The sequence below is a fragment of the Sphaerodactylus townsendi genome, linkage group LG06 (genome assembly GCF_021028975.2).
Source record: "Sphaerodactylus townsendi isolate TG3544 linkage group LG06, MPM_Stown_v2.3, whole genome shotgun sequence".
In the NCBI taxonomy this organism is placed as follows: Eukaryota; Metazoa; Chordata; class Lepidosauria; order Squamata; family Sphaerodactylidae; genus Sphaerodactylus; species Sphaerodactylus townsendi.
The window spans coordinates 108,672,924-108,688,220 of record NC_059430.1 but is presented as its reverse complement, the minus strand read 5'-3'; the positions used below and the strand labels follow the sequence as shown (position 1 = coordinate 108,688,220).

Sequence of the window (15,297 nt, the reverse complement as noted above, 5' to 3'; positions counted from 1 at the left end):
CCTGTGAGGTAGGTTAGGCAGCCTTTAACCAGAGATGTTTTGCTGACCTTCTGGGAGCGGAGCAACACCATCACCTGAGATTTGTCTGGCCAGTTTCTGGGATGATAGCCAACACTGCTTAAATCCTGCAGATTAGCCATGAGTACCTTTAAAAAACATTTAAAACTGGTACGAGACCAAGAATCGCTAAGTAGTGATCCAACTCATTGTTTTGTAGTGTTTTATTTGGTCCTAATTTTTAAAAATGCCCCATTGAGTTCTGGATTCTTTCGTCTCCCTCTCTCCAGCCACCAATGGACTTGTGATCTTGGTCAGCATTATCTTGGTCAGTACTATCTGAGGATAGTATGGTTTTGTGTGGTGAAGCGTTTGTATTAATAACCAGTTAAATGAACGTTGTGTCTTCTTCATAACACAAGTACAAATTTAAGAGAAGAGTCAAAGGTCCAAGCTGGACAGGGCTAACAGTGGAGGAAAGTGGGAGCATTTCAGGTTTTGGGGGCCAGATTTTCAGTGGTGTGGGGGCAGGGGCGAAGGAAACATTCAGAACAGAATGTATAAGCCCAGTCATGAATACCTTTAACATCCAATGGGAGTGGGAGTGGTGTAGAGAATTGATACTAAGAACATTAGGTTAATAACTGGCAGCTACTCTGTAATCTCTGGATTGGATGTATCTCATTCCTTTCCTAACTAGAGAAATGTTCGGGGAATAAACTCATGGTTCAGAACACCTGCTGCCCCAATTTGTGTGTCCAGCATCTACCATAGTATGCTGACTAGTTGTTCACTGAAAAGGTAAGGAGTTGCTATACCTGGGGAGCTCCAGAGCACCTGCAGAAGAATTTTGTTTTATTTTGCCCATTAACCAAAAGAAAGAAAGCTCCCTGAAAAGCCTGTGATCGCTGAGCATGCTGCAGAAGGAATGGAAAATTGAAAGCAGCTGAGAGAAAGTTCTGCGAAGGGAGAAAGGCAGAAATGAGAAAAGATCTGTGGATTGAGACTCTTGTTCAGTGGTCCTGTTGGAAGAGAACTGGGTAACTCACTCCCTTCCAAATCATGGCAGCCAGGGAACTAGGCAGAAGAACAGATACTGAGATGGTCGGAAGTTCTGTTACGTTCCAGAGTGTGAGGGATCTCTTACCGCACAAGTGGTTTCTTATGGTTCCTTAAAGTCTTACTGTGGCATCAAGTGGGCTCTGCTCCACAAAAGCTATCACAGAATTTCCTCGTTCAGCAGATACCTCCCTTAAAACAGCAGGGCCAAAAAGCAGCAGAAAAGCACAGGCATTGTTTGTGACACTACTCTTAGTGGATTTGGGAGTTTTTGTGCAGGGCATATTGTAACAAATGAGAGGATTCCCTGGTGGATTGGTCCCCTGGGTCAGATCTTTCTGCTTGCCTCTGCTGCCCTTGAAGCCCCCTCGAAAATTTTCTACCACTTGATGGCTGCCTTTCTTCTGTATGTGATTTTATTCTCAGAGAAGTCTCTTTTTAGTCCATATCTGACAGTTGCTTCTCTTGTTATTTCCTTTCAATGGGAAAGAGGGTCCCTTCTGAAGTTGTAACTGAAACACAAATCTTGGTGGATTTGCGAAGGGCAAGGATATCCCAGCAACCTGATCCCATGTGCATGGATATTATCTTCTTGGCTGCCCCGAAACAAAAAGGATTTGAAAAGAAACAAGCCAGATGCTTGTTGTGGTTTTGTTCCAAAACCTTTTCTGTGACATGGTGAAGGCTGGGAAGGTTATGGGCCAGTATCCTAGCAAAATTGGTATAGCTGGAACAAAAAGGGCTAGAGACATTTGAAATAAAATACAAGCCAGGGTATCAAGGGAGTGAGCTAGTAGATTAGGGCAATATGTAAACATTATCATAATCTATAATACTACAATCATATTGTAGTAATTATAATAGGTTATTATGATGTCGCACTGCAGCAATCTAGCAATTATTTCACAAAAAGCCTCTGTTGGCATGCCTGGAGACAGCATGCTGAGGCAAGAAAAGGGGCATCAGTTTGGGTCTTCAGATATTATTCACCTTCCTGTCCATGTGGAATCCACAAACAGTTTTCACTGTCATCTTTTCAAAGACATTGTATCAAACCAGGCTTGGGCAGTTTGCATTGAAGTGGGGAATAACCCAAAATAAGATTAGGAGACAGTTGTGTGGATCCTCCAAGAAAGCATGTTCTGGTTTGGATGCCAGCCTCTAAGAGGAAGTAGCCATGGTTGACGCAGCTACATAGTAAACAAGCAAGAGTAAGTAATGTGAGTTCTCCATAGTCTAAGACAGTCAAATGACCTTGAAGGAACATCTTAGAAATTTGATTCAAGCTCTTTCCTGGGCCCTGAGCTCCTTGAGTCAGGATAATCAGCCTCCTTCCCAGCATATAGGTGGATGTGAAAAAATGAACAGCGAAAGGTAGCTTCTGTTTTAAAAGATGGCATCTAGCCAAGATTTTAAAAAATACTAAATATGCACCGTGCTTTAAAACAGTGGGTATATAACAAAGCAGCTGTTCCTCTTTAGCCTTGTTGTGTACCTCTTTCTCCCAGAACTCTGGCTCCCCCACGTCAAGAACAGGCCTTGGCTAATGGCAGCCTCTTCAGTGCTATTAAAATGAATATATGTAGGCCCCAATGAATTATTCAGGGGAGTTCTACTTTCAGAGCATTGCATTCCTCAATACCTTTGCTTTGATGGTGGAAAGACCTAAATTGCGTAACTAGCCTGGCTTGCAGCTGTCTTGAAAGAGCTCCAAACTTCATGTCTCACTTTCTTTTGTAAGACGGATTTGAAATAAAAAGTTGCCCCCAGGTAGCTGGTGTCCAAAAAGCTCCCTAACCGGCTGGAAATGTTCAAGAACAAAGAGGCGCTGTGTTTCTTGCTTTTAAACTGGTCCTCCCAAATAACTCCTGGATGTTCCAAGAGAGGCTTCAACATTGATGCAGTGAAGGATGGGGAATACTGTCAGGATTCCACCTTTTGTGTTTGGAGACTCATCCATTCATGCTTATCACCCACTCACAACAGCTTTGTGAGACAGGTTAAGAACACAAGAAATAGCCTGCTGGATCAGACCAGAGTCCATCTAGTCCAGCACTCTGCTACTCGCAGAGGCCCACCAGGTGCCTTTGGGAGCTCACATGCAGGATGTGAAAGCAATGGCCTTCTGCTGCTGCTGCTCCTGAGCACCTGGTCCTGGACCAAAGGCACTAAGCCTCTGAACATCAGTGCGAAGAGGCATTGGGGGATGGCTGTTGACACTATGTCCTGTTTCTTAGCTCTCCTGAATAACAGGTTGCTTGGGTTACCAGAAAGTGCCAGGCAACCATTGGGGGGGGGGGCAGTGTTGCTGAATGTTATATAGTGAAGATGCTCATGCTGTGGTGGTCCCACCTGGCCTCACCCACTTTCTCTAAATATTTGGTGGGCCCAGGAAAGGTGTTGGGTGGGTGCCATGGCACCTACAGGTGCCACACTGGGGATACCTGTGTTTGAGTCTTAAGACTAGGATCTGGGAAACCCCAGTGGCAGAGTATATGGAAGGCTCCTGCTTCAGTTCTTGACTGCCCAGTTAAAAGTTTGAGGTGGTGATACGTGAACTGTCCAGCTAAGTGGCTGGCAAGCTTCTGTCATTCTTGATAGTGCTAGAATTTAACTCCAAATGAGGCAGTCTGAGAGGTTTGTTTGTATGTGTGCATTCTGCTGGTAGGGCCCATAGTGGTTCAGTGGTTTGCATGCATAAAGAAGAATAGAAGGAGTTTGGATTTATACCCCCCTTTCTCTCCTGTAAGGAGACTCAAAGGGGCTTACACATGCCTTCCTCTCCCCAAAACAGGCACTTTGTGAGGTAGGTGGGGCTGAGAGAGTTCGGAGAGAACTGTGTCCAGCCCAAGGTCTCCCACCAGGTTTCATCCGGAGGAGCAGGTAAACAAATCCAGTTCACTAAATAACAGTTGGCCGGCATGTGGTGGAGTGTGAACCAAACAGAGTTCTCCAGATTAGAGTCTACCTGCTCTTAACCACGGTATCATGCTGCCTCTCAAAGACCCTAGTTTTATCCTCAGCATATCCAGTTAAATTATTTTTGTGTGCTACAGCAGACCTGTCTCTTGAAAAGTTGCTACCAGTTAGACAATTTCAAGTTGATGGTCTGACTCTGGACAAGACAGCTGCATATGTTGACATGGTTGGGAGCATCAAATTATATCATCCAATTGTGTCTTAACTCAGTGGGAGTGAAGCTGTGCCCCTTTGTGTTGTCACTAGCCAAAGGTGATATTGATAGATCTAGACAACAGCGAATTTGGCTGTTCCTGGGAATTCTCTGCCTAGGACAGGTAGCGGCTAAACATCAAGTTGATCTTTTGCATGGAGAGGGCTCATGTAAAAGAGGTAATCAAAGCAACACCTATTACAGATTGCTATTAAAGCAGAAATATTTCAGCTGCTATTACACTGAAGCATTCTAATTTGCCATTGTGATATGAGCAATGTCATACCCCAAAGAGTTAACTTACACTAGGAAATACTCTGGCCTGACAACTTCCTCCCCTTCTATTTTTTTTAATGTCCATCCTGATGAAGAGTTCTGATGGACATGGAACTTTGTATACTACGTTGTGTTATTTTTGGCTGGTCATACTAAAAGGTATTACTAAAAGACCTCTGATTTGGGTCAATTTCTAGTGTGTTTCTCCTCCAAGAGTTCATTAGATTCTTCCCATGGGTGATGCTAACCTGCTTTCCAGGGCTGTCGTCATTATTTCTGAAATTTCAGAAAATATGTGTATTTAAAAGCTGCCTTTCCACTGCTTGAGGCTGTTTATAGTGTTCAAAAAGTCAGCGAAGATATAAAATGGAGATCTTGCACAACGCAATCCACAACCTGCCCATTTAAATGGGCACTCCTAATTGGCATACTAGTAAAAGCCCAGCAGCACACACATCTCTTATGGACCAGTCAAAATAGGTCCCAATCAGGAAAACCTCTCGGGAAAAGGTATACCATAGCCTTGTGGTGGCGAACCTTTGGCACTCCAAATGTTATGGACTACAATTCCCATCAGCCCCTGCCAGCATGGTCAATTGACCATGCTGGCAGGGGCTGATGGGAATTGTAGTCCATAACATCTGGAGTGCCAAAGGTTCACCACCACTGCCATAGCCATAGGCCCTATGTGGACAGGTACTAGCAAGAGCCATCCATGCCTCCTGTGACAGTCTGTTCCATAGAACAGGAGCCACCATTGAGAAGGTATTGATATAGCCCTAGCCAAATGCGTTTGGAAGAGAAAGCATTTTTGTGGAGCTGAGAAGTGCGAGTGGGGTGTGCCAGAAGGTAAATGCTAGTTAGATGCTGTATACTGAAATGGAACAATACTCTTGCTTAGTGTTTATTAGGTCTGTTAGAGAGGTAGATCGGAATGCTGGAATAACCAGCACATGAATTGAATGGCAAGCAATGATTTTTCTGGCACTAAAAGCCTTCTTAGAGATTCTTTACAGAAATTATGCGAGATGAACAGTTGCCAGGAATCCTAGTGTTGAACCATGTTCAGGTTTACGTCAGTGCACTGAAACAATCATGCATTGTGCTCCTATGTAATATTTATGACTTAAGTGTTAGGCCTTGTGGTATAGTGGTTTAGAGCAGGTGGATTCTGGAGAACTGGGTTTGATTCTCCATTCTTCTACCTGAGTGGCGAACTCTTACCTGGTGAACCAGTTTTGTTTCCCCACTCCTACATTCCTTGGGCTAGTCACAGTTTGGTCCGAACTCTCTCAGCCCCACCTGCCTCACAAGTGGAGAGGAAGGGAAAGGAGTTTATAAACCCCTTTGAGTCTCCTTACCCGGGGGGAGGGGGGGCATAAATCCAAACTCTTCTTGTTGGGTGTGCCACTTGCTGTTGAACAACTTGCAACGCCCAGTATTTGGGCTGCATAAACTTCAAGGATTAATTAACCAAAGTGTCAGTTAACAGTAATGTTTATTTGTATATCTTCAGTGATGCCAATTCGCTTTCTTATATAGAGGCTATTATTTTTTGAAAGGAGCCTTTTTCTTCCAACTTCAGAGAAGACAGTACTGTATTTTTTGTAGGTAACTGATGTAGAAGAGACTGATGAGAACTATTGAACCTAGAACCTTTTCACGTATTTTGATCCCAAATATAGATGCTGCCATTAGGTGAGGCCAGGAAAAAAAATCTAGCTAAACTCTAGGCTAGCTTTAAAATTCATGGCGACTTCCCTTCAAATGTTGAATGGTCTGTGACTTTTTCATTGGTGATTACTTGGCTACTTCAGATCATGACCTTGAATTTCTTCTTGGAGTGTTCAGAGCTTCAGGAAGCATGAGGCAGTTCTTGGTTAGAGAGGTACAGACATTTTTGGTCCCTTCCTGGATTCTTTAATTGATGAGCCTGGATTCTAGAATTACAAAACTAAAGAGCCCAAGAATTCCTTTGCTACATGAGAAAGCTACCGAATTCAGCTTTCTGTTTTTCTCCCTCTGAGCAGAGGACACCTTATAGGTGATTCCTCCAAGATGTCCTCTGTCACTCAGAGGAGGAGGACTCTTCACAGTGAGTAACCAGTGGTTGCTTTCCATGTACGACAAGCTTTTAGGTGATCTGTTGACCATGATTCCATCTCACAAGGTGCTAATAATTTTTTTACCTTTTGTAGGTGAAGTTATCTAATAAAATATTCCAGTTTGAGTGGTGTGAGTTTAATAAATAAAATGGGCCACAGAAGAATGAGTCCCTCTGCACGTAAAATTCCAATCTAGGTTAGAGTTTTACACAACTGCTGTTATTTTTAAAAAACCCAAACCAAGAATACACATACAGGTTTGAACACTATGTGCAGTTCAGTACTTAGAATTGTGGCTACATGGGGCAGGGGCAGCGGTGGGATTCAGCAGATTCGCACCACTTCAGCAGAACCGGTTGTTAAAATGGTGCTTGTAAACAACCAGTTATTAAATTATTTGAATCCCAGCACCAAAACTGGTTGTTAAATTGTTTGAATCCCACCACTGGGTAGGGGGTCATTTCTGTACACATTTCACAGGATGCCCCAAGTTCTCATGTTAGAGTAAGGGCGATTAAGAACATAAGAACTAGCATGCTGGATCAGACCAGAGTCCATCTAGTCCAGCACTCTGCTACTCGCAGAGGCCCACCAGGTGCCTTTGGGAGCTCACATGCAGGATGTGAAAGCGATGTCCTTCTGCTCCTGAGCACCTGGTCTGCTAAGGCATTTGCAATCTGAGATCAAGGAGGATCAAGATTGATTCCCCACTAATAATTAATTGTGTGGTACTCACGTGAAAAAACGAAGTTTCTGGCTTGCGTCCCCACTGCTTGAGCAACAAAGGGGGTTTCCTCCCAGTTCTGGTGTTCGTCTCCCCCCTTATTCCGTGTTTTTGCTGTACCTGCTTGGAAGTACAACTTTTTGTTTTGCCATGGTTCTTTCCAGTCTCGAGGGGAGGGACGGGGGACTAATCTTCACTAATTTTCCGCACTTGAGTGACGCAAATGCCATCGACCAATCAGCGATCGCTTGGACTTAGCGATGCACGCGCAAGATTTCCTAGTTTTGTTTTCACCTTAGAGCTGCAGCTGCACAAGAGTCGCCCTCTGAGCAAGCTGCCTACTGCTGGACGCTGCCTAGGCAGAGAGGTGCACCCTTTCCCCAGACACAAAGGAAAACTTTTTAAAAGTTGCAAAATTGCAAGAAGAAAAGAAGTCATTAGGTCTCGCGAGAAGAGAACATGAGAAAACGATAACCAATCAAAATGCGGGGGTGGACGTGTTCACACGTCTAATGTCATAACGTGATCATGTCATGACGTGATCACTTTTTTTGTGGGAAAGAAGGGACCCGCCCAGGCAGGGCACAGCAGCCAATCAGGAGAGACAAAAAACGGAGGTCAGTTTGCTGTGGGGAGTGCCGCTTTTCCGGAACCCGATGTAGACCTACATGTCTTTTCAGAATAAATCTGCAGTGGGGAGGTTGAAACCATAACGAAAAGGTGCAGTTCATTTTTAAACTTGGTTTAACCTATATTAAATTTCAAGTGGGGAATCGACCTAAGAGAGAAATTTATCTGAGGTGCACAACCACATTTCTTTTATTAACATGTATTATGCCTCCCATTCATTTTCACCTTCTCAATCAAAAGGCGCTTTCAATCTCTCCTCCTAGAATGGTGGCTTGAGGTATAATGGTGGGTTCTATTCCTGTTACGGAAATTAGACTGAAATTCATTCTGCCTTCAATTGTTAGACACAATGGATGGCATTTTGGAGGAAGCTGTGTGTGTGGCTTCAGTGTGTTCCAGTAGCATCTCTGACATTTTTCCCGACTAAATATTGTTCACATTTCTGTTTTATAGATGTTACAGTGTTGTTGTAAAATATAACAGCTGATTAAAAAGCATCCACATGGTTATCAAATAGTAGAACACACTTTAAAAAATTGAGTAGATAGTTTGTGTTTGATCACAACTGAGCACAAGCTAAAATGGTTTGTTGCCCTTCTCTCAGCTTTATAAGGATTCTTGGAGCATTTGAAATCCAAATTTGCATAATAATGGTCGGACTCTGATCTTCAGGCAAATGGGCAACATGGTTAAGTCTGCTCAGTAATAAAGGCTAGAATTGTGTTTGGCTGTATCTTTTTTTAGTGTACTATCAGGAATCGATTGTTGTGAGTGGGTGGGAGGGTTGCAGTTACATGTGGCAGCCAGGGATTCCCACGGCAGCCGTAAAGGCACCAAGTCTGCTCCATTTACTTTGGATGTTCTGGGTGATGTATAGCAGCCACACTGCAGTCATGTTCTAAAGTATCTGTTTTAGGAAATGTGGATGAGTCACATGAGTAGTAAGATAGTACACTTCCATCCACTTGTAGACCTCTGGCCATATCCCAGTGGGCCACCTTGTACTTGCTGGGCTTCTTGCAAAAATTGAGCTAAATTGTCCTTGGTCTAATATGGCCAGACACTTCTGATGTTCTTATTTAGGATGGAGACTCCATTGGTGTGCAGGTTTCATGCGGAGAGAGATGGCTCTTTGTGTCACAAGCTTGTCCCTGTGCAATGAGGATTCTGACGACACTGTGGATCCAGAACTGACTCCTTGCAAGGAGATGCTGGCAACAGAGCCAGCTCCAAGCCCTTCCCTGCCAGTTGAGGCAAAGCTTGATGCCATTCAGCTGGGAGAGCCATCAGGAGCCTCAGATGAGCAGAGTAACGAGCCAGCTGCATGAAGGAAATGAAGAAAGAGGCTGCCGGTACAGTGATGCCCATATTGCTGCTTGGCATGGCAGAAGGCTCTGTGAGTCAGAGACATCTGCACCCAAAGAGGACCAGGTCTCTTTAGGAGCCTGGCCCCATTTGCAGAAGTCTCCTACTTAAGCCCCAGCTTGGCATTTACTTGGCCTGGGTGTGACAAGTGTACTTCCTGGTAATCTTCACATACCAGGTCTTCCTCTGAACTTTGGCTCTCAGCCTGCCCGCCTGACCTCCTGCCTGTTCCTGACTCTGAACCAACTGACTAGACCTGTGCTTGCCACCTGCCTTGACTTTGGACTATCTGACCACGCCTTTGCTTGCTGCCTGCCTTTACTCTGGACTGTCTGACCGCACCTTAGCTTACACCTGCCGCCAGCACACTTAGGGTGTATGTGGCTCCTAGGTTGGGATGGACATTAAAGGCTAACCCCAGCACCCTTAACAGAACATGAAAACAAATTGGTATCCAGAGCAGTTGGTGTACTGAATGATGCCAACACTAGACAAAAATCAGGCATGAAGTTCTGTACCAGCTGAACCCTCTGAGCTGATTTCACAGGCAAGTCCCATCTGAGTGTGCTGTGCTGGTCCAGTCTGTGGGTTACTGGAAAATGTTGTGTTTTTTTCAGGTTTCCTTAAGCAGTGCTTAAGGTTGCTTCCAGGAACACTCCATGCTTTGCTTTGGTGACCAGACTGGAGCAGGGTTTGTTTTTGAAGTATCCATCCAACGCTGCTCACCTTCTGGATTCTCTTTGGTTTGTTACACTCTCTCCTGAAACATCACTGGGATGGCAGGCTGAGAATGGGATGAGATGGCAGGCTGAGAGAAAGGGAACATGGACAATTCTTTTTTTTTTGCAGATTCCACCCAGACCAGTGCCATTTTTCTTGCCATTCTCTCCTGCTGCTGGAGGGCTTTAAAAAAAAAAACCAAGCCAGTATTGATTTTACCAGAGCAGTCTCTACCCTGTAACCTGGCCTAAAACCAGACGTGAAAGGGTCAAGAGTCAGCTATTGCTCAGAAGTACAGTACTCTGGATATGGAGGCTCTATTTAAGTCATTGTAATAATAACCACTGATGGACCAGTGTCCTCTACGAATTTGTATAATTCTCCTTTAAAACCATCTGAGCTAGTAGTGGCAGTGACTTCTGTAAGTTAAATCTCTGAAGAAATGTGTACTCTGCTGCACATTGACTCATTAGATGACCCTGAGCTCTAAAATTAAAAGGCAGGGGGAAAACTCTCTCTGCATTTTATTTGATGCTTGCATAATTTTGTGAAACTGCTGTAGCCTCTTCATAATCTTGGTTGCAATTTTCTGTAACTTTCCTATCTCAGCATTTTCCTTTTGATGTGGGGTGGCCAGAGATAAGCACTCTACTCCAGATGTAGCCATACCACAGGTCATAAGCAGGGGTATTACAGTACTGATTGTCTTATGTTCAATCTCTTCTCTAATAATTATGTGTGGAATAATTAATCTCTTTCCTGCTTCCTTCTCCATGAATTAGATTTCTCTGTAGCCATGAACCTCCTTCTCCAAAACCTTCCTGGTCAGTCACTGCCAGATCATTTGTGCATTTGTGTAGAGCAGGGGTAGGGAACCTGCGGCTCTCCAGATGTTCAGGAACTACAATTCCCATCAGCCTCTGTCAGCATGGCCAATTGGTGGGCTGATGGGAATTGTAGTTCCTGAACATCTGGAGAGCCGCAGGTTCCCTACTCCTGGTATAGAGAGAGATTGAAATTTCTGGCTTCAGCGTTCATCACTTTACGGTTGCTTACACTAAACAGTACTTTCTATGCCATCTGTTTTTTCCAATTTGGAAGAAGCCTTTTGCAGCTCTTCTCAGCCACTTTGGACTTTACCATCCTGAATCCTCTGTCTTGAAACTGAACTGCATCACTGTTTTCTCCTGGGTCTAGCCAGGAGAATTTGTATTGGGGGCCATACTCCCCTTCCAGAATATGATTTACAAACCTTGGTAGCATCTGGGATTTTACCTTTCCCCTGGCTTGTACTGGTTTCTACGAAACAGCAGTCTGTGCCATGATGATGATCAAAATCCCCAAATCCTGAATTTCACCCCAAGTCATTAAAATGGCATTCAGCAAACAAAAATAAAGCTTAACATTAAGGAATTGGTTGATGGCCTTGAACATTTGCCTGAGATTCGTTTATCTTTTTAGATTAAAAGGTTGCCTGGTCTGATGTCCTTTTGGGGTGGGGGTGGGGGGAGATGTCATCTAATGATTCTGTGTACTTTTGGTAGATAGTAGTAAATTAAAGGTTAAGAATAATTGGTCTGATTGACAAGAATAAGCTAAATATCATTGGTCCGTATGGTGGAAACTTCTGCAAGAACTTCAAGTCTCTGTTTCTCATATAATCAGTTACCAATGCAAGCAAGGATGTGTTGTCTTATTCCATTAAGAAGAGTTTGGATTTATGCCCCACCTTTCTGTCCTGTAAGGAGACTCAAGGTGGCTTACAAGCTCCTTTCCCCTCCTCTTCCCACCTTGGGAGGGAGATGGGGCTGAGAGAGTTCCGAAGAACTGTGACTGGCCCAAGGTCAGCCAGCAGGAATGTAGGAGTGTGGAAACACATCTGGTTCACCAGATAAGCCTCTGCCATTCAGGTGGAGGAGTGGGGAATCAAACCCAGTTCTCCAGATTAGAATCCACCTGCTCTTAACCACTGCCTCATAGTAGCTAGGTTCAGTCAGGAGCCGTTGATGACAGACTTTGTCAAAAACTGCTTGGAAGGCCAAGTATATAATGCCTGCCAAATCCAAATGTTTTTCGAACCTTCAACAGTTGGAGAAGCAAGACTTCCCTTTTGCAGAAGTTCTGCTGATCCTTCTTCAGTAAGGCTTTCCTTCTGTATATTTCCAAATTCTTGTTTTGTGCCAACTTAATGCCTGTTCAAGGTAAAATAGCCGGTAATTTCAGGTTCTTTTTCTTCTTTCCCCCTTTTAAAAAATAAACCCAATGTTTAAAAAATCAGCACTATGTTGACTACTTTCCAGTTGGGTGATAAGGAGGCAGATTTGTGATGTATATTTTTGTCAGATCCGTGGTGTTATGTATAAATTGTTAAAAAGGATTTCACATAAAAATTGTTAAAGGGATTTGGGGCTGAACTAAACAAGATGCATGCTAATTAGCGAAAAAAGGGTGGTTCCTGAAGAAGGGGAGTGCAACTCTCATGTACCCTTTCTGTGATTTTAAATTGCCCTGTTCCTCAGTGATCTTATTGCCTGTTATTAACTTCATTTATATCAAAGCAGCAGAACTAGGCTGCTAACTTGCTTTAGCAAAACCATGCAAAAGATTGTATCCCTGTTGCATTTCAGCTGCCTAGGTCAGCAGGTGTATGCCATCCAGACCCAGCTACTTGTTAATTTCATCAGCCTGTTACTTTATACCTTTGCTGCCTCTGTTTGTCCTGGCTTTTCCATCACTTCCTTTTGTTTGGGTGTTTGCTGCAGAACTGGGAGTCTCAGGAGGGCTGTAAATAGTAATTTATTCCTCTTGCTATAGTTTAACTGCAATCTGGATTTCCTTCCTTGAACATAAACAATGTCTTGGGCTGTTTGCTTACACAGGATAACTTATCTGTCAGTTATGACTACGATGGGTCAAATTCATCCTGCTCTTCTCCCTTCGTCCAAGATTTTTATAAATTCCAGATAGTCACGTTGGTTCACAGAATTTTTTTAAGAAAACCTAAAAGCTGTGAGATATATTTCATTGATCAGGAAAAAGAATGGCACAAAATTAAGAGCAAATTCATCCAAATACTTTAGAATTCTTCGGAATTTCAGGTGGGGCTTATTTTCTTTAAGGAAAAAAAGTAAGAAAAGATTTCAGGTTTGGATTCTGAGGGCTTTGTAGTCTCCAGAGGTTCTCGCTTTTTAGTGAAATAAGTGAGAACTGGGCAGTTGCCTGTTGAAAACATAAAAATCTAGTAGCTGATCAAATGTCAATATTCTAATGTCTCCTCTTAACCCTGTGAGAAAGCCATCTAGCAAGGTGTAGTGGCCAGTGACTGACTATGTTTGGATCCCCTTTCTGCCGCGGAATCTTTCTAGGAGGCTGTGAGCCAGTCACTCTGGCTACCTATCTTACAGATTTTTGGGATAGGGGTGGGGAATGTGGGGATGTAGGGAAGAGCAATGTGAGTTGCTTTGGGTCCCCACTGGAGGGAAAAGTGGAACTTAAATGTAATCTCCTGGTAAAGTTGCCTTGGCATATGGTTGGCTTAATTTATGCCTGGTCTTATGTTCCTTATGAAGTGTTGGACGGCTCCAGTTTTCTCTTGGGGCTCTGGCTCCTGTGCTTCTGACTCTCAAGTGTTTATGGCTTTTTAAAGCAATGGTTGACACATTGGATTCTTAATTAGAAACGGTTCCACTTCTTTAAAAAACAACAGCCATGTTCCCAAGTGTGCAGAGTCTTCATGCCCCCTTGAGGATTGTGCAGTTAGTACAACTTGCTCAAAATTTCTGCTTCCTTCAGCTGAAGCATTTTGTGAACAAAATAAGTCTCCTCATGATGAGTTTATTTGGGTGGGTAGCTGATCAAGATGTTAGCTGGGCCAAGAAAATTTAACATGAATATTTAAACCTCCACGGCTGTAATACTGCCTGTAAGATTTCCCTCCTCCCAGGGAATATAAGCCACAGCTACATTTCAGAGTGCTGATTCTTACCTTTCAGGCCTTAAACATCTTGAGGCTGGAGTACTTGAAGATCTACCTCCTCCTGTAATGTTTCACTTAAGATCTGTTTCCCATGCCCTGGTCTTTGCGCCGCCACTAGTGGAGGTGAAGTGGGGGACAAACAGAGAAAGTTTTTTCATTGGTAGCACCATGCCTTTGGAATGCCCTCCTCTTTGAAACGATGATGATGATGATGATGATGATGATGATGATGATGATGATGATGATGATGATGATGATTAATTAGATTTTTATACCTCCCTATCCCCGAGGGGCTCTGGGCGGTGCACAACAATAAACATAATACAACATAAAATGGCCAAATCTTTAAAAACAGTGATAAAACAGCAAAAGCTAAATCCTATAAATACAATACAATAAAATACAATAAAAATACAATAATAAATATAAATGGCGTCCCGCCAACCCTTGACAGCATGAGGACTTTTATTATTATTATTATTATTATATTTGTACGACCGCTCCTGTTGATGTTGTAGTGAATGTTGTTCACCGCTCGGAGCCCTTCGGGGATTGGGCGGTATACAAATTAAATAAATAAATAAATAAATAAATAAATAAATAATAATAATAATAATAATAATAATAATAATAATAATAATAATAATAATAATAATAATAATAATAATATTCAAAATCCTCTCCCCAAGAGGGAGGAACTAGCTGGATGCTGGGTCCTAACTTCTTTTCACCCAGTCTTTTTAATTGACCGGTTCCTTCTTTTGGAAGGGCTATTTTTGTAGCCTGCTTGTAGCCTGAGGACTGTTTCGTAAATATCATTTTAGGCCACTAAATTCCTTGTACTATTTCCATGACTTGTTTTTTTAATATTGGTGGTGGTTGAATTTTACTATATTTTTTATTGTGAGCTGAGTTAAACAGAGCTCTGGAGAGGTGGCATATTTTTCCCCTAAGTAAATATAGTTTTATTCATTTCTGAGATATCTGGATAAACAAATGGTTGGGATTTCTTTTGCACTCTGTGCTCATAAGTGACTATCGATGTGTCTAGAAGTGCATCTCTCTTTCCAATTACCGGTAGTTGCAGACTAAAAACACTTGTTCTTAGTGACATGACCCTGATCTTTAAAAATGAACAGGAAAAGCAAGCCTGTGGTTTTAGTAAAGGGTATTTTCATTTCTGCTGAAGGTACTTTGTATCCTGTGGTTTTTAAACCCTGCTTTTTCTGTTCCCTTCTGCTGATGGGGGACTTCATCAAGCCCTTCTCTGCAA

The 15,297-nt window shown here is 43.0% G+C and overlaps 1 protein-coding gene across 3 annotated transcripts in view; it reads left to right on the top strand.

Moving 5' to 3' along the window:
* The window catches only part of RPS6KA1 (ribosomal protein S6 kinase A1), a 95,115-nt gene that overhangs the window by 25,172 nt on the left and 54,646 nt on the right, over positions 1-15,297 (top strand). The window lies entirely within an intron of this gene.